Source organism: Heliangelus exortis, chromosome 19 (genome assembly GCF_036169615.1).
Source record: "Heliangelus exortis chromosome 19, bHelExo1.hap1, whole genome shotgun sequence".
Classification (NCBI taxonomy): domain Eukaryota; kingdom Metazoa; phylum Chordata; class Aves; order Apodiformes; family Trochilidae; genus Heliangelus; species Heliangelus exortis.
This window is the reverse complement of record NC_092440.1, coordinates 7,533,144-7,551,552: the sequence shown is the minus strand read 5'-3', so window position 1 is coordinate 7,551,552 and position 18,409 is coordinate 7,533,144. Positions and strand designations below refer to the sequence as shown.

At 46.7% G+C, this 18,409-nt stretch overlaps 1 long non-coding RNA gene across 4 annotated transcripts in view; it reads right to left on the bottom strand.

Annotated features, from left to right (window-relative positions):
- The window catches only part of LOC139805166 (uncharacterized), a 53,958-nt gene extending 43,478 nt beyond the window's left edge, over positions 1-10,480 (bottom strand). For 2 of the 4 annotated variants that reach the window (XR_011729714.1, XR_011729715.1), the window contains exon 1: positions 10,129-10,479. This is a non-coding gene — a long non-coding RNA (uncharacterized lncRNA). Of the gene's footprint in view, positions 1-9,736; positions 9,894-10,128 lie in introns of those variants that run through there. The other 2 variants (XR_011729717.1, XR_011729716.1) reach the window with 2 other exon arrangements.
- Between the last annotated feature and the right edge of the window lie 7,929 nt (positions 10,481-18,409).

The window sequence follows — 18,409 nt, the reverse complement described above, 5'->3', positions numbered from 1 at the left end:
CTGCAAGTGTGGGGCTGACCCCAGGAATAACCTGGTGGTGCCACAGGAAGGCCACTGGACATGGTGACAGTGCTCTCCTCCATCGGCTGCTCCTCCATCTACTGGGGCAGAGCCTCAGCAGCTCATCCCATCCCATCCCATCCCATCCCATCCCATCCCATCCCATCCCATCCCATCCCATGGCAGCTCACAGCAGGGCTGCCCCTGGGAAACAGGGTGATGGCAGAAAGCAACAGCCTGGCTCCCGGATCATCTGCACTGGCAGCAGGAAAGGGGTCTCCTGGGGACTGGTGGCACAGCCCCACCTGGCAGGGACAATCCATGTCTCTCTTTCATGGCCCCCAGAGCCAGCATCCTCCCAGCCACACTGTCTGCACCTAAAGGCAGCCCTGGTCCTGCTGCAGGTTCACATAGCAACAGCACACAAATGGAGCTGACGAAACCACTTACCCAAACAATCTATTATACTGAGCCTCTTCCTTCTCTTTATTCTTAATTGAGCTTTATTTCTTGTTTGGTGTTTTCTGTGCAGTTAAATGAGTTGACAGACCTTTTGTTTCTGGAATGAAAATGAGATTTTTGACTGCCATGTGCATGGCAATGAGCTGAGCATGCGAGGGTTCCTCCATCAAGTGTCTTGCAGGGATGAGCAGGAAGGGAACAAGGGAAACCTGCCCCAGATCTGCTGCAAACCAAACACTCACACACATGTGATCTGTCAGGAGGTGTGATAGTGTGTGTCTGTGGATTTCTCCTGCTGCAAAAGCTGTAAGAGCAGCAGGGGTACAAAGTGACAGTCAGCCTGGCCCCTGTGCCAGCTCCTCTGGAGGCAAGGAGCATCCTTGGTGCAGCACCAGAATTGTTGGGCTAATAGAGCAGGGAGGAACTTGCTCCACAGGGGCCAGGAGCCTCACAAGAGACTCAATTCAAGGCTCTGATGGCAAGTGTGGATTCATAACTGATGTTAGTTGCTATAATAAATTAAATTTTGTAGCCAGATGCAGAGGGTTCTAATAACAGCACTGAACTCAGCAGCTCTGGAAAAGCCCTGAGAAGACCAAGCTTGCTGCATAATGCATGAAGAGAAAGCCACAGTATTGACAGCAAGAACCAAGTGCTGGTTACAGAGAGGTTGAACTTAAAGGGTCTCAGTGGATTCAACAGAGAATGACCCTTAAGGAGGAGACAGGGTGGCTCATTCTCATCACCACCATCCTCAACTCCATCTTTCCTGGTGGGACCCCAAATCCTGCTCCTTTTTCTCCCTCATGAGGGCCAGCCTCCTGGTTTTTGGCAGGAGGGCTACAAGCCTGCACACAGGGATCCCTAAAAGGTATTTCTATGCCTTCCTCCAAATTTCACTGATGTGAGAAAATCTCTAACCATGCCATGCACAGCCAGCAGTGCTGCTGGGTAAGTGAGGCTGAGGGTCCTCATGTTTTCCTCAAATAAAGTCTATGGCAAAGCACAGCTCTGAGCATCACCCAAACAACCTTCCAGCCTTTCTGCAGCCTCCAGACAACATTAGTGCTGGTTCTCTGCAGGGGCTCCTGGCCCAAAGGAGGTAAATAAGTAAAACACAAATCTTTGCATTCCTAGAGATGCCCTGTTAAGGTGGATTTGGATTCAGGATTTCTCTATTCCCACCTCAGAAGCTCCATTCAAAGAGCTATCTTCCAGGGAAAAATCCCAAAGCTTGACATAGAAATTGATAAACCATCACTGGGAAGAAACAGGTCAACCAATTGAATCCTTCTCCCTTTCTGCTCGTCTTTTCTATGAAAGTTTCCCATGCCATAGTCAACACAAGAAATTGCACCTACTTAGCACTATTGATCCAGCTTACTTCAGTAACAAACCATATTAAGTTAAAATCAATACCAGCCACTCTTAAACTGATTTAGGAGTGTCCACACAAAAGGGCTCACACCAATTTAGACAGATCTGGTTAGTAACCAATTTACTCAAAACATTCCATCGAGGGGCTGAATGGCCCAGAGGCAATAATTCCAAGGGTTCAAAGGCATTAAATTCCCAAGCCTCGTCAATGGCTCCCAAGGGACAGGACACAAAAGGTTAAGTGTCAGTGACCAAAGTGCATCCCTCTTGGCAAAGCACACAGGTGTGCCTGGCTCCAAAAGCCATATAGAACTTGGGAGAAATCAGAGTTATTTCATTTTCGTAGCTCAAATTTTGCATTTAAAAAACAAAAAAAAAAAGTAACCAAACTGAAGCTTCTGGAGAAAAATAGATCAGAAAGCTACATTTAACTTCTTCCCCTGAAATATTTACTCCATGAGATTCGTGCATTCCAGAGAGCTTTGCCCTCTATAAATCCATCAGCATTGTGTTTCACTGTTCATTTTGCAGCAACATCCAAGTGGCTGAGGTTAGGAAATGTAACACAAGACAGAGTTTGAGAGTGCTGTATATCACAGCAGCTTGCCTGTGTTTTGACACCTTTTTGCTGGTTTAATATCCAAGGGTCTGGACTTGTGCAGAAGAGGTTTGGGGTGAGCACTGAGCAGAGAAGCACCAATTTCATCAGACACCATGACATCATAACATCCCAGGCAGCTCTGAGCTGGGCTATAAATCTCCTTAACCAGAAGGAGGTTAAAAAGGATTCTTACTTCAAAGGAGATGAAGCTTTAATGTTTGATCAAGTGCAAGCTCAGGGGTGTTTGCCAGACACCAGCTCTGGGGCCCCAAGTAAACATTTGGTGTCACCCTTCCTGGCTAAAGGGAAGCAGCCCAGGTCCCATGGGGTCCTCTCCCCTACATCTCAACCCCCAAAATCATGGCACATAAGCAGGGAGATCAATCAAGATGACCTTGGGCTAGAGTTTCAGAGGTTGATGATGGCAACAGGACATGGGTTGTCTCCAGAACACCTGCACAGTGCTGCCAGCCCAGCATTGGTAACCTTCTACCACATATTTCCAGCCAGGGAGCCACACCTCTAGACTCTAACCCCTGTTAATTTATTTCCCCTCCTGTCTCCTTTCTCCCCATGCCTTCCTTGGAGCCTCAGGCACCGTTTCCCATCCTTACTCATTACCTTGGTAGATGAGAATCAGCCAACCCACTAAAAACCTTCCGAAAGGCAGGAAAGGCCACACTTCATTGCTACTCATCTACCTACAAAATACACAAGTTCAGGCATCTTCTCACCTAAGATGCTTTTAAAGCTGCCGTTCAGAAGTGGTTTGGGGTTTACATTTTGGGTTGTGATTCTGCTTTGTGATATTCCAGTTAACTGAAAAAGGCTTTGAAATTGTTTTCCATGCTGTTTCCAGTTAAATTGTTCCACAGAAAGATTCAAGAGTCCTACTTAGGTTACTGAATTAAGCATAATGTTGTTGGAAACAGAATTAAGCCTTTTTCCTTTTTTAAAGAAAAAAAGTTTGTTTATTCTAGTTTAACAGCTCAAGCACTTAAATTTAGCCTCTGCTGTTCCATAAAAATTCTTTGGGTCTTTTCCCAAAGTAAAATAAGGTAGAATAAAGTAGAAGTCTCACCTTCCATGCTTTGCTGTGGGTTACAGAACATCCTTAAAGAAGGACAAAAACTGCTGAGGGCCTCCAGGCACTCAGGTCTCAGGGTTTGGTACTTCTATCCCAAGCTCCAGGGCAAGAGAGTGCTCTGCACCCCCCCATCATGTCTCCATCCACATTAAATGCTCCAAGCACCACCACCAAGCACTGAAGCTCATCCTTAAACTGGAAGCAAACACATTTCCCTTTCCTTGACACTCCCATGAAGCCCATATTCAGCCAGCAAAGCACTCATGATCCCTCTCACTCCAGAGACTACAATGGATCTGGAAGAGCTGGCATCTGGCACCAGGTTTAATACTGAAAGACCCAGCCAAGGCTTTGGGAGCTGGAACACATGGTAACAAATTTCGGATCAAGGACACTGACCACGTGGCAGTGATTGCCATCAGGGCTTTATTGGCAGGGAAAGCCAGCACATGGATCTCACAGCCATTTAGGGCTTTCTCTGATTCAGAGAAAGAAAGAAAATCCCATCTGGTAGGTGCCCTGCTGCAGGGAAATGCAGATTAAGGGGCTTCCTCTGGTGAGCAGCTACTTTCCAAATCAGCAAATCTAAACAAAAAAACCCCACACCCTTATCAACACAACCCCCACGTCTGTGGAGTCTTCTGCCACTCTGAAGAGCATCCTCACTGTCAAATGGCAATGCCAACTGCACTGATGATACCAAGAGGGTGACATTTAGTCTGGTCTTTTTTGTTTAAAGATGTAAGCACATTTTTGTAGTGCCAAGCACACTTTGCAACAAGAAGACTTAAAACACAATAGCAAAATTTGCTGCATGCAGTAATAAGAAATTCATCTATTTTCACTGTCTAATGAAATGCATGTGGCAAGGCTCCTACCATCCCCACTCTGGGCTAATCTGGCATAGCCCAGTACAATCCACACAGATCTCTCTGTTGCTGCTTTCCCCAGAGCCATGAGAGCAGCTGGAATGGGAGAAACCTGCAGTGCTCCAAAATGACACCTCCAAGCCCAGCATCTGAACTCCCTGCTAGCCTTCATCATGTTTACAGCCAACCCTTAATTCAGTTGATTCTCAGAAAATGCCACAAGCCAAGTTGGGTTTTCATTACCCCAGGAAAAGTAATGACAAAAAGAGAAAAAGAATTTAAAAACAAACAAACAAACCAAACCCTGAGGTTTCTGGTTTCAAAAGCAGAGCTGAAGTGCCTATCAACCACATCCTTACCCTCCTTTCTGCTTTCCATTTCTGCTGGGAGTTAGGTACATTTAAACTTTCTTGCAGCCCCCTTACAGCAAAGTCTCCCCCAGGGGCTCGGGCTCACCCAGCTGAAGTGACAATCTGATGTTCCCAAGTGATGTTCCCAGTGCTCTGCAAAGCATCCCTCACACCTAGCCTGTGAAACTGCACTTGCCCCTGGTCAGCCAGCCAGGATGAACTTTAAAGACAAAGACTAAGAGAAGAGACACAGTCTGGCTAAGGAGGAAGGAGGGATAGACACCCAGTTCTGCCGTGATTTGGCTGTGACTCAGGATGATGGTGCACAAGATGCCACAGGAGAAGCAGAGGCTGTGCCACTGGTCACCAGTCCCTGCTTTGCCCTGTGCTTAGTCCTCAACCTGCTGGGCATCATCAAAGCCCAGAAGTGTTCACATCTGCCTTGAAATTCACCCTGTAGAAGGACCCAGCAGCCTTTCTCCTGCTCTTGCACACCATACAACAGGGCTCCTGGCACTCAGGAGAAGCACAACCTGACAGCACCCACAGGACCCAGAGAGCTGCAACACTCAACACCTCGTGCCAAAACCTTCCACATCTCTCCTGCACCTTGGTCCTTCGCCAGCCCAGAGCCTGGGGACAATCCCAGCCCATGGATCATCAGCATCCCATTGTGGGCAGCTCAGGCCAAGCCTGGGGACAGGAACAACCCCAACCCTGGGGCTGTGTCCTTCCAGGGCCATGAATCAGGAGCCACAGGCAGGGAGCAGCTCCAGGGCACTGCCTTCTATTTGCAACATTGCCATTGATTCAGCACCAGAGGTTAAGAAAGTGGCTTTACCATATCCTGGCAATGTGGGGATTTAAAAAAAAAAAAAAAAAAAAAAAAAAACAAACCAAACTAAAACACCAAAAACACCAAACCTATTAACAAGGGTTTATTTAAGCTGGGTTTAAAAAAAAGCTCCAAGAGATACTCAGGCACCACGAAGTGCAGATTAACAGCATTATGTGCTGGTCACCAAGTGTCAGGAGTTGCCTATAGATATCAAGAGGCATTTAGACATAGAAACATAGACCCCAGCAGGCTGAAGACTTCATTTACACTCCCCGAGCTCTTTCCCTGCTCCTGGAGGGACCTCTGTGCCTCTGGAGCCAAGCAGAGGAGTTCAATTCACAGCATACGATGTCTTCAGAGGAAAGGCCCAGAGGTTGAGCACATCTGGGATGGGGCTTCAGCTTTGGCTGAGCAGTAGCCAGCAGCACCACATCTCCACGGGCCAGGGGCATCTTTGGTTTCTCAACCTGCTTCTACAGCTGAAAGGAAACATCTTGCCTTTCAGACAGACCACCAGGGGAAGCAGAGTTTCTCCAGCTGTCCTACCTCAAGACTAAATCGTGTCTTCTCTTTCCTTACCTTCAAAGCAATAAATGCAAGAGAGGATTTATTGCTTTTTAACAAGTGCCACAGAACATCCATTTCATTAATTTACATGGGAGAGGGGAGAAGGAGACACCAGTTCAATAAATTCTCCCAGGCTATTGCTTTGGAACAAACAACTCTGGATCTGGGCTGTGGATGTCACAGCAGAAGCTTTTATCCAAATGAGCAGGGCTTTCTCAACAGAATGACTAAAATGCTTCAAGAAAATAAAAATTTTAAAAAAAGGAAAAAAAAGAAAAGAAGAGGGTGGAGACAAAGAAGCCACTTTCTACAAAAGGCAACACATCACTGACACATTGTTTGAACTCCCAGTGGTGTATTAAAAAAATAAAAATAAAACCCCTCTGAACCACAGCTGCATCCTTAGCCTGCACTGTTATGTTATTTTAGCTCAGAGGGAAAAAACGACATTTGCTAATGCCTTTTTCTTCTCTCTTTTCCCCCCCTCCCAAACCCAGAGAGGAAAAACTGTTTGTTTTCCTTAGGCCCAGTGTTTGCTGTGTGGATGGTGCAGCTCCCTCCCTTGGGACTGGAGGGAAAGGGGAGAGTGTTAGGAGGGGGGGCTGTGGGGAAGGATCCTTCCCATCTGATTTACTGGTGTGGCTGGAGCAAATAAAAGGGATGGTCCTACCCCCACCCCAAGCACAGCAGGGCTGCAGATGTGAACAGTGAATACAAAATCCTGCCTCAGCCCACAGAATTTCTATGACAATAGAAAATAAATAGGCACCATATTTGTTTATTTAGTTAACTTCTGAGGGATTAATTTTGTGCTACTGAAGAACAGGGGTGAGATGAGGGTGACCAGGCATCCCTGCAGACCCCAATGGTGCCAACACCCACCCTCACCACAGAGCTTAATGCTCCCCTGAATGCGTCACCCCAGCAAATTTTTGGGGACGTGGTGTTGGCCCTTCACAGAGCCACCTGGAGAGGACCAACAGAGTGAAGAGCCCCAAGCCAAGGTGCAGTCAGCACCCCTCAGCCACCACAGGGAACCTGAGGTCCAGGAGTTGCTCTCAGCACTGCCACACTTCACAACTGATAACAACCACAGCAGTGGTCACACCTACACAGCTACGAGGCTGTATTGCTCAACAACTTGTCAGAGCACAGGCTGGTTGGGTGGTACCTAACACCAGGTGCTCAGTGCCCAGAGGCTCCCCAAGGCTCCCTGTGCATCACCACTGCAGAGAGGATGCCAGGGAAGGGTGGGCTGGGTTTGGAATGCAGTCAGGATGGGGATGCAGGCTGGGATGGGGACGCAATGGGTGCCTCACCACATCTGGCTGGGAACCTCCCTTCCCCAAGCAAACAGCTGCACAATGTCAGAGGCTGGCACAGAGACACCGAGGGACAGAGGGAGAAGGATGGAGCAGTGAAATGTCCATCAGGGTTACCCAGCTGGTGTGCAGCAGAGCCAGAGCCATTTTATCTGCTGCCACTTTCTGTAATGCTGGTTTTCCATAAGATTATGGCATAAGGATGTGCACTTTAATTACACAAACTTCCCAGCTTCCATTTTGCCTTCCCACTTCGTATCACTTCTCTCTTGCAGAAAGCAAACCACAGACAAACACTAACACGTGCAAACACATCCTTACCCCTGCCATCCAGAAGAGCATAGCAAACAAATCTGACATCAGCAGCTCAAGCACATGCTGCTCTCCCTCCATGCTATTTTCAACGTATTTTATCAGGCACAAACTTTCCATTTGCACACCTATCTCTGAGATCCAAATCAAAGACTTCATCTTGCCTTCTGTTCAAAACAAAGCAAAAAACCACAGGGAATGTGGCTGCCCCTAGGCTGGAGATGAGCAGACAGAATCACCAGTGCGCTTCAGGTCCACCTGGGGCTCGTTTCAGGGTTAGGACTCAAAGGGCAGAAAATAAATATCAGATTTACTGAAGATATCTAAGGGTCAGGAGTATCTAAGAGTTATCTAAGGGACAGTCCCAAACAGCTCCCAGCAGTAACACACCAACCTGCTGGGGATGAACATTCCTGCAAAGTCCCATGAAACACACATTGGCATTTGAAACATCCTCTGTCCTCTTGGAAATTATTGTTTCCTCCAACCTGACATACCCTGCTCCATGGATTTTTGCATCACAGCCAGAAAATGAATGCTGTCTCGACCCACTGAGGGATTTTCCATTCCCATTCAGGCCCCATGCCTCCTCTCCCAGGTCTACATGGCTCGTGGGCACGGGCAGCCACTGTCCTCAGCAACCTCTAAAAGCAAATATTGAAGGTAGAGCTTGCAGGCCTTTGTTTAAACAGTTGGCAAATACATGAGTCTTATCAGAAAGTGTTCAGTTTGATCTGTTTTGCTATCAGATAAAAGTAAAAGCAGTATGTTATGCTAAAAAAGTGAACAAAAATATTTTATGCCCCAATAGTTACCTCCTCCATTTTATATTTACAGAAACAGAGAAATAGATTTCATTTTTGTGTATTTTCTGATCACTTCTAGACTTGTTTTAAAAACCTTCCCACAAATACCAACATTGTTGCTGCTTCCAATTTCTGCCACGCTCACCACTGCACCTGACAAATCTCAATTAACCTCAGGCACCCTAGGAGGTAAAACCATATTAATAACCCTGCCTCAGACATGGAGAGACCAAAGCAGTGCAGGAAGGAGGTCACCAGTTCCCACCCAGTGGGATTCTTCTCCAGTACACTCTGATCCGGGGAGCAGGGAGGGAAATGAGAGCTTTGGGGCTCCACACCTTCTCAGCAGCACATCAGGAGCACACAGCACAGTGAAGCAGCTCTGGGAGCTGATGGCAAAGCCAGTTCAACTGGAATATCGAGGCTAATTACACTGTAGATCCTCACTGAAATATTTGTACTCAAAGAGACAGAATGCCTAAGCCACCAGATCAGTTTTTCCAGGGTTAGGACAAGTTTTGAACCCAAAACAGCTGCATTTCCACCTTAAATTCAATCTTATTGCTTTCTTTCCCCCCACAGCTTTTCCTGTGCTCTGATACAAATCCCACCACCACTCCCTCATAATTTTTACTGGGGGGAGCTGCAGAGGATATGCAAGAAAACAAACTGATGTTACACCAATTTCACCAGCAAGGACTGGAACAAGACAAATGCATTTGGTCAGCTGCTATCACACACATCTATGGCAGAGAGAGAAGGGGGATGCTCCAAGTCAGAGGCTGAACTTAACACCCATTCAGCTGTTCTACAATTCCTCTTAGATATCAGCTGGGATTTGACATTGCAAGCCACTTGAGCAAAGATAGGGAGCTCTAATACAGCCTTCAAAGAGACATTATTACAAGGTTGCCTCTTATATCATGCAAAGATAATACTAACGTGTTTTTAAATTATACGTTATAGAAAAAGGCAATGGGAAAATAAGGCTACTCATCTTTTCAGCAACTGAAATTCTGTCTTTTTACAGCAGCTTTGTCACAGAGTTTAAGGCTCACAGAACTAGAGTTACTCTGACCCTTTCTGACCCTCTTGAAAGACAATTTCCTATGTTATAAAGCCACTTAAAACATAATGTCTGTTACCTTACTCCAGTCTCCTTAGGAGCTTCAGCCCATGACACACGACAGCAGAGGAGCTCCAAAGCCTCACCCACAAGCAGGAGAGCCTGGTTGATGATGGCTTACAGGCAACAGCTTCCACTGCTTAGGAACACACACTTGGATAAGATCTCACCATGCAGCAGCAGCACAGAAAACCCCCTCCTATCCCTTTACCTCTTATACCCCAGGCTAACAACTTCTTTGCCACCATAAATAGGAGATTATCAGCTTCTCTTCCACCCACCACAGCCTTCCACCCTTCTTTCCTTGTTTGTTACAAATGAGCTACATCCCAGCCAATTAGCTAATAATTAAACCCAACTTCCAGAGCTCAGAAGCTTTTAGGGCACAGGTTTCCAAAGTGAAAACCATACCTCATTCCAGCCAGCTACCCCTGGGTTCCAGCTCAGCGTCCATCTCTGTCCCCTTGGAGCTCTCCCTGCAGCTCCAGGGTGATACCTGACACAGGGACTATGATTTCTAGGATATCCCCAGCCCTGCACCCACCTCACCTGCTGCTCTCCTTTTATCTCTCCCAGCTGCAACAGATAAACACCAATGCAAGGGACCAGAGTCCTTGGTTCCCTGCCAAAGTTCCTTCCTCTCGGCAAATTGTCCAGAAGTGACACCAGCCTTTGCCCTTGCTCTACCTTTTTTCTTTTTTTTTTTCTTTTTTCTTTTCTCTTTTTTTTTTTTTACTTTTTTTTTTCTTTTTTTTTTTACTTTTTTTTTAAATCCTGCCCTGCCTCTTTTAATCCTTCCCGCCCTCCAGCTCAGCCTCCTTGCAGCTCCCTGATCCATTCCCCATCCATCTGCTGCCTTTGTGGGCTCTCCCCTTTCACAGGGTGTGCAGTTTCCCTCACCTGCTTATTTGACATGCTCTAAGCCTCCTGTTTGCTAAACTTAGAGATTATTCTGCCAGCCAGGAAACCATGTGAGATGGGGGGTGAGACCCAAACTGAAAACAAAACTCCAGACAAAAGCATTCACAGAGGCTGCAAAACTGCTCAGATTAACAGCAGGTGACAAAGAGGTTTTCACAGGCAGGGTGGTAGCACAAGCTCTGCCTTCCCTTGGTTGTCACTGCACAATCAATTTGCTCATATCAGGTGTCAAGGAAAAAAAAAATAGAGTTTAATCCCAAGAGAAAACCCTACCAAAAGTGGCCTTTGGCTAGGGCAGGACAGGCTGGGCTGGCAAAATTAGAGCTGTTTAACCCAGCAGCAAGGAGCTGAGCCCCCATCCTCTTCCTGCCATGGGAATGCTCATTTTTATTTCTCCCTGCAGAGCAACACATGGACCTCGCATGACTTTGATTAATTGTCTGTGGAAGAAAATAAGTAATTCCCTGCTCCTCCTCCACAGCTTGGGGGGGACAGCAAGGAGGGCAACCAGGCTGCTGGGAGCTCAGCACTCGCTGTGTGGGATGGGGAATTCACTGAGGATATGAGCACTTCAAGTTAAAAGCAGCATTTTAACAAGAAATGTGCCTCTGAGTCAGGATGCTCCAGGGATCAGTGATGTACTGTCTTATCTAGCAGCCTTGGTCAGGGACTTTCTTAAGGTCAGGATCTGGACTTAAAATTACTCAGCTGTGAAGAGCATAAACACTGGGTTGTGTTTGCTTGCTGGAGCTAAAGGTGAGTCACTGGTAATGACTTTCAGAGGGGAAATTCTGTGAGTAATACTTTGAGAAAAAAGGTATGAAAAATACAGAGAGGAAGACTTGAAATGCATTTAGCAATCAGGAGCCCTGGCAGAATCCTGATCCTCTGGCAGAACCACTCCCAGTGCTCACTCTCATTTGATTGCTTCCCTCTGGAGCGTGCTAACCCTAAAATGTTCTGCAAACACATTTGTGTCTCTCAGCCCTATCTGTGTTTAGAGACTGTCTTGGAGAACACATTAAACACTTCAGCTGCTAAAGTGAGTGTCAGCTCTGTCCCCAGAGCCTCTGAAGTCAATGATGTTGTTGGCCACATCCCGGGAATACTCAGATTAATCTCCCAGCTCTGTGCAAACCTTCCCTGTGACGGGTGTCAAAGTTGGTGTGTTGGCACATTTTCAGAGAGAGTTGAGCCTCGACTGGACCCTGCTGGGCTGCAAATGGAGGAGCAGGGAGGGGAGATCCCTGCCAGGCCTCCCCCACAGCCAGTGTTTGCCTCTCCAGCCACCAGAACATCCCTGTTCCCTCCTGTTAGCCACTGGACTTCCAGCCAGGACCATCAACCTGAGCAGCTGAGCCCTGACCTGGGTGACAACCTCAGAGCTGGACCCAAACTGGAAGAACACCTGCTGCTGGGTTATCCCCCTGAGGCATGGAGAACCTGTGTCTTTTTTAAGGGAAAGTCCCTAAAAACCCTGTTCTTTTGCAGAGAAAGTGGCACATCCTCTGCCACGGGAGGAAAGTGCCCAATTTACCCACACCTCAGAGGATCCACAAGAACTCCAGGAGAACACAAGCTTGCCAGGAGCCAAGCCCAGGGCACTGGTATATGTACAGTATAACTGTGCCTTTGGAAGGCTTGTTGGGATTATTAATGTATATGAAAGCATCCTTCTGTCCCATTCCTTGTTCCATACCTCAGGCCACATTTCATGCCTGCTGGGCACAGGGATGTACCACGCTTCCAGCAGGCACCCAGGGAAGTTGGACAAGGGCAGCAAGTTCTTGGTTTCCTTCGCCACCATCCCCAGGTCAATGAGTTTGCAAGACACACTGCTGTCAGCAGCTGTGGGGATAACAGTCCCTGGGGAGAACACTTGGGAAGTGCCAGCATCCTCACCTGGATGGATACATGGAAAACAGGGTATGGATAACCTTGAGTGTGAGCAGAGATCTGCACCAGCTCTGAGAGTGAAACAGGCACTCCGAGTGGTGAGGAGGCTGAGAGCAGATGAAGGCATTTGTCCCAGTGAGTGGTGAAGCCTGGCCACCAAGCCTGGCTACCACAAGCCCACATGGCCAGGAGTCCTGTCCGCTCCTCTAGTCCAGCTCTGTTGGGAATCCATGATGTGGTCTGGAGGGTTGCCCAAACCCTTGGAGAAGCTCAAGCATTAGCTCTGCACCTCAAGCCTGGATCTTTGCTGTCAGGTCAGAAGGGCAGATTTACAGCATGTTAAAGCATTGCTGGGAGGCTGGGAGAAGGCTGAGCTGTGGGCACAAGTGGAGCAGAACATCCCTGCAGCCCCATGGGCAGAGCTGGCAGTGCCCCAGGCACAGGGCAGACAAATGGGGGAACCCAGCCCTGCCCTAGCACCCTGGCTATGGGCAGCTCATGGCCCTGCTGCGTGCTCCCATCCCAGCCACCAGCTTCTCACTGCCCTTGTTCCTCTGCACCAGGAGGCTTTGCTAACCCTGCTGGACAGCAGGACTTCTGACATGGCTGTAATGTAATTTTGCATGTGTTAATTACATTTCTTGGCTTTGCTTAATATCAGTTATTATTCTGCTGAGGTCATAACCAGGAATGGGTGAAGCTGGTTCAGAGAAAACAGCCAAGCCCATGCCTTTGATTTCCTCTCTCCTCCCAGCTGCCATGACCTTTCCCCATCATCAGAACCAAAATTGAAGTAAGCCCTTCTCCTTCTCTCTCTCTGACATACTCAGCTCTGAGTCAAATTCATGGAACAAGGGAAGTGGTTCAGATGGCCACAAGCTGCTGTTTCAGTTCCACCTTAAAGCACTTCCAGCCCTGTCAGCTCTTTTCTTTCCTCCTTTTAAAACCCAGCTGGGAGCAGCCCAGTTAGAGGCCAGCTGGTACTGAGAATGGAAGCTCCAGGTTGCCCGTGGCTCCTTCCAAAGTCCCTGTGATCCCAGAGAGCACCAGGGCAAGCAGCAGCAGACATCTCCCACACTGTCCTGCCCAGACAGGGGACAGATCCTCTCCATCACCTCCTTGCTAGGAAACCAGCACCATGATATGACAAATACTGGATGGGTGGCTACTGAGGCATGGGCTGGTCCTTTGGCATAGAGGGAAACAATTTAGTGGTTTCATTAGCTCCCACAAAAGCCAGCAGCTGGTACTTTATGCCTTGGAGAACAAAGTCCCACTCAAAGGACTGCTCTGGACAGTCTCACACAACTGCAGCATCCCTGCTATTAGCCACCTCCCTGACACCCTGCTTGGACAGAAGGGCAGCCTATGAAGTTCCTGGGTGAGGGCTAATTGCATTGGCAGGAGCATTTTTTTCCAATCTCACTATGCTCCTGAACCACAGGTTTGTACTGGCATAGCAACCTTGGTGTAGCTACACCCATGCTCAATTCTCTGGAGCAGTTAAGCCAAGCCCCTGGGAAAAAGGTGATTATGGGTTCTCTGAGTCACAATCTGCCTTCTCCAGTTGTACTTACACCTAATACTGATCCATACTTTTGTTGAAAGCAGAATTTGAGATGAACAAGTAGCTGAGAAGGCACTTTGAAGACTTTTTTCATCAAAGGTGATTTCAAAATATCTTCCAACTTGGCATTCTTTACCATAAATACACCACCCAGGTTTCCAGGGGCCTTTGGGGTAAGAAGATCAGTGTTGTAAGGAAGCATCTCCTCTGCCAGAGTCTGATATTTGAGGAGCTCCTACTTGCAAAATAACCCAGGCACCTGTTGTTTGTTTTGGCAATCCTGAAATCTCCGTGTTCCCATGCACTCCAAACACACACACACTCTGGGAGAGCTCTTGCTCTCGATACTGGAAGAGATAGTGCTATTTAAATTAAAAAATCCTCAAGGTTTCTAAGTGGTTTAGCACAGATTGCATGGAAAAATTACTGTGCAATGGTCAAATGGTTGAGATTCAGGCCTAAAGACCAAGAAAGTTGACTGTTCTTGTCTTCATTGGGAGGAAAGCATGTTGGCCACACCGAGCTGAAGATTTTTCTGAAAGATTGAAGTTTTTCTTAGCATTCCCTTGGGCCATAGCTCAAAACCAGTAGGTGATGCATCCACACAACCTGCTGGCAAAAAAATAAAATCCAGATACAAAACAAGCTTTAAAACCACCCAGAGCTAATGCTGGTACAGGCAGGCTCCAAGGGGTGTTGGTGAATAACCCTGGGTAAGACACAGGGAGGGTGGGATAATGTCTGCAATGAGGCTTTCTGTCCTCTGCCATTAAAAAAAAAAAAAAAAACAAAACAAAACAACAAACCCAGAGGTGTTAACTGCAAAGTCATGTTTGAAATAACAACCTGTTGCCTTAAACATGTTACCTGAAACATGTTTGTTTGGTCCAGTGTTTACACAAAAAAATTTCAGACACCCAAGGCAGCTGTGATTACTCATCTTAACATTCAGCATTTATCTCTATTTATCTCACAGTAGTTAACATAGGCAAGTCAGCCAGGCTTAGCAAATCTTTGCCCTTTTCTCCATTATTGATCTGACATTTCCTCTGGAGTATTTCAGCTGAGAATTAAATTAACATCATATCTCTGGACATTACCTGGTTAAAACAGACCAGCTGCACAGACTGACACACCCTTTGTTTAGTCAATCACAATCTTCCTTTTATTAATTCATGAAACCTGGCTTTTATTTCTTAGAAGTGGAAGATGCCATCAGTAATGCTAATGAAAACTCCCAGACTCATTACACCCAGTGCTCTCCAGACAACCCTGGAAGAGCTCTCTCTGTCCTACAGAGCCCTCGCTCTGCAAGCCCCAGGCTTTAAGAACACATTGTTTGCTTTTCACTAGACATATTCTTAGGAGAAGATGTGCCATTAACAGTGTCATCACCAGAGTTACCAGTCCACTGCTGAATTTGGGGCATTGCCAGGGTTCCCCTGGAATGGCCCCATACCAATCCTGGCACCGAGCTCAGGAGTGAAAGGCATCTTCTCTTCTCAGGTTCTCTTTTTAAGCTTAAGCTATTAGGTTATGTCCACAGTTAAATATTCATTTTTCCCTTTTATCTGACAGAAACACCGTTGAAGGAACAGCAGGAAAAACAAAAAGCCTTTAAAAAGATTGTTTGGCCTGAGGAAGAGGTATCCTCAGCACAGGCTCCACCGCCTTCCTGGATTTACAGGGCTTTCTCTGGTATTTAATAAAGATTGCTGTTTTGACAATAAAGAGAAACATCTGCTGCCTTGCAAGTGTTTGGCCTGCTTTAACAGCCTTTTTTTTTCCCCTTTAAGAGAACAGTTTGGATTGATTAAGGCTGAAGCAAGGATTTTATACTTTGATATATCCCCAGCTCGTTGAAATCTTACCTGAAATCTTAAAAAATAAAACCTAGCAAAACAAGATACTACATTAAATGAAAGTCTGGAGGACACATGAAGGCCCAGAGACTTCAAAAAAAACACTTTCATGGCTAAAAACTGGATCTGAAGATCTTCATATTGTTCCAGCCACAAAGGAGGCCTTCAGATGGGATCTGCACAACTTGCTGCACTCAGCTTGGGGCTTCACTCACACAAAGATGTTGCAGCCAAGAGGACTCCCAGTTTGCAACACACACAAAAGCCTCCTGAGGACTAAACTGGGGTAAAGATCTCCAGTCTTTGACTCTGGATGATCTACTCAGCTGAGGAGCAAAGCATCCAAGAGCTGCGTGCTGATGGATAATTTAGAGGTGTCACGGGAGAAACTGGAGATGCTCCAATCTCTGCAGAATTAGGTCTTCAGAGTGAAACAAGATGAAGTTTCTGTCTGAGGAATGGTAGTAAATACAGAATAAAGAAAACAAATCTAATCTGATGCATTTTATCACATATAAAGCTCTGAACAGGAATCAGCACAGACATGTTGGCTCCAAGCATAAAATACCTGGAGGTGAATAAAAATCCTTATGCCACATGTATTGCCCTGAGCTATTCCTTCATGGAATAAAAAAAAAAAATATTAAAAAAAAAAGGGGGGGGGGTTTTGCTGTAAGGTTTCACTCGCTTCCTTTTACTTTTCATTTGCAAAAAGCAAAGCTGCAATAGAGGATGATAAATGTTAATGCTGGTAAATGCAGTGAGCTGGGTAGAGCCACATGGTATCCAGGCAGATGATGGCTCCCTGCTAAAGTGTTTCAGTCATGCAGAGGAACCCCAGTGGAGCCCAGACTTAGGGCAGGTTTGATGCTGGTACATGCTCCAGGTTGATACTCTGCATCCCACTGGGATGAGTTACAGGGCAAAGGATTAAGCAGACACAGTGTGTGCAGTCTCTGAGCTGCAGCCAGGGTCAGGCAGTCCTGATGCTAAAACTCTCCACCTGAACAGCCCTGTTCAGGGACAGAATCTTCTCCGTTGCAGAGATAGGGAAATGATGTGCTGCACTTCCCCACCCAGCTGAGCTGATGCAGTTTAGCAACAATCCACCTTGCTTCTGCCATCAAATAGAAAAAACCCCTTGCTTCTATGCACTCATAGCTTCCAGTTGTGTGAAAACCTGTGGTATGCTTTGTAACCCAGGCAAAACGTGCACCAGGGATTATACTGGGAGCACTGAACTCTTTTCACTTGTAAGGTGAGATGCTTACAGGTCCCAGGAGCATCCCCTCACCCTGCCCAGCTGCAGCCACCTCTCTGAAACCCCAGGCAGACCCAGGAACTGGCACATCCACCACCACCACCACAGGCACCACCTCTACATTTTGTTTCCCCTGGTGACTGTTCCTATGTTAGCACAGAAATGTCATGCAGTTCCCCCTCCTGTAGTTTAATTGCTGGAATTATGTTGTGGGACTGGAGGACATAAAACATGCAAGCCAAACCCCTGGGGGCATCATGACACACAACCAGTATCCACTTCTCTTTGCAAAGAAATCAGTGCAGGTCCAGGACTGCACAGTTGGTTTGCTCAGCCAAGGCAAGAGAGATGTTGAAGAAAATAATTGAGGAATAATATGATAAAACACAATATTAGCACTTACTGCTTTTACAGATGGGCCTCTGAATGAGATGTGCTGGGTGTGCTGCACGGGCCCCACTTGATGTCATTTTCTTGCTCAGAACAGATTTGCTGAACATTTGAGCCTTAATCTGTGCAATGTAGCTTTATCTACAGCACTGGTATTTGTATCCTGATCTTCTGTAGTTAGAGGTAGGCTTTGGCTCCCAGAGGGACCCCCTAACACATTTGGAAAGTGTCTGTTCCAAATAACTGCACAATAGTTTTTACATAGAGAAAAGGTGGTTTTCCATTTTAAAGATGATTTTTTAAACAACTGATTTTTAGCACCCAACCCCGATGCCCACTGTGGATTTCAGAACTGCAAGGCAACAAAGGCATCTACCAACTCTGCTTTCTTTTGAGGCCCTTTGGCAAAGTCTTTGGTCACTGCTGGAAAAGCTGTTTGAGGCTTTCCATCCCACAGACTCCAGGCTGGAGGACATCAGGACGAACTGAGCCAGGCTCTGTAACCTGGCAGGCAGCACTCACATCAGCAAACTTCATGGCCAGGCCATAATTCACACCCAGTTACAGGGACAGTCAAATTATGCAAAGTACAGGGTTGATCCTCAGCTGCCATAAATCAGAGCCCACAGAACTCCTTCATCATCCACCAGTCCTTTACACTGAAAATGCCCCAAGTGGAGCACAGACCCTAAACTGTTACCAATTCTTCCTGTTTTTTTTAATGGACTCAAAATGAAACAAGTCACAGCAGAAGTATTACCCTAAAAGTGAAGAGCACCTGCTACTCCTGTGGTC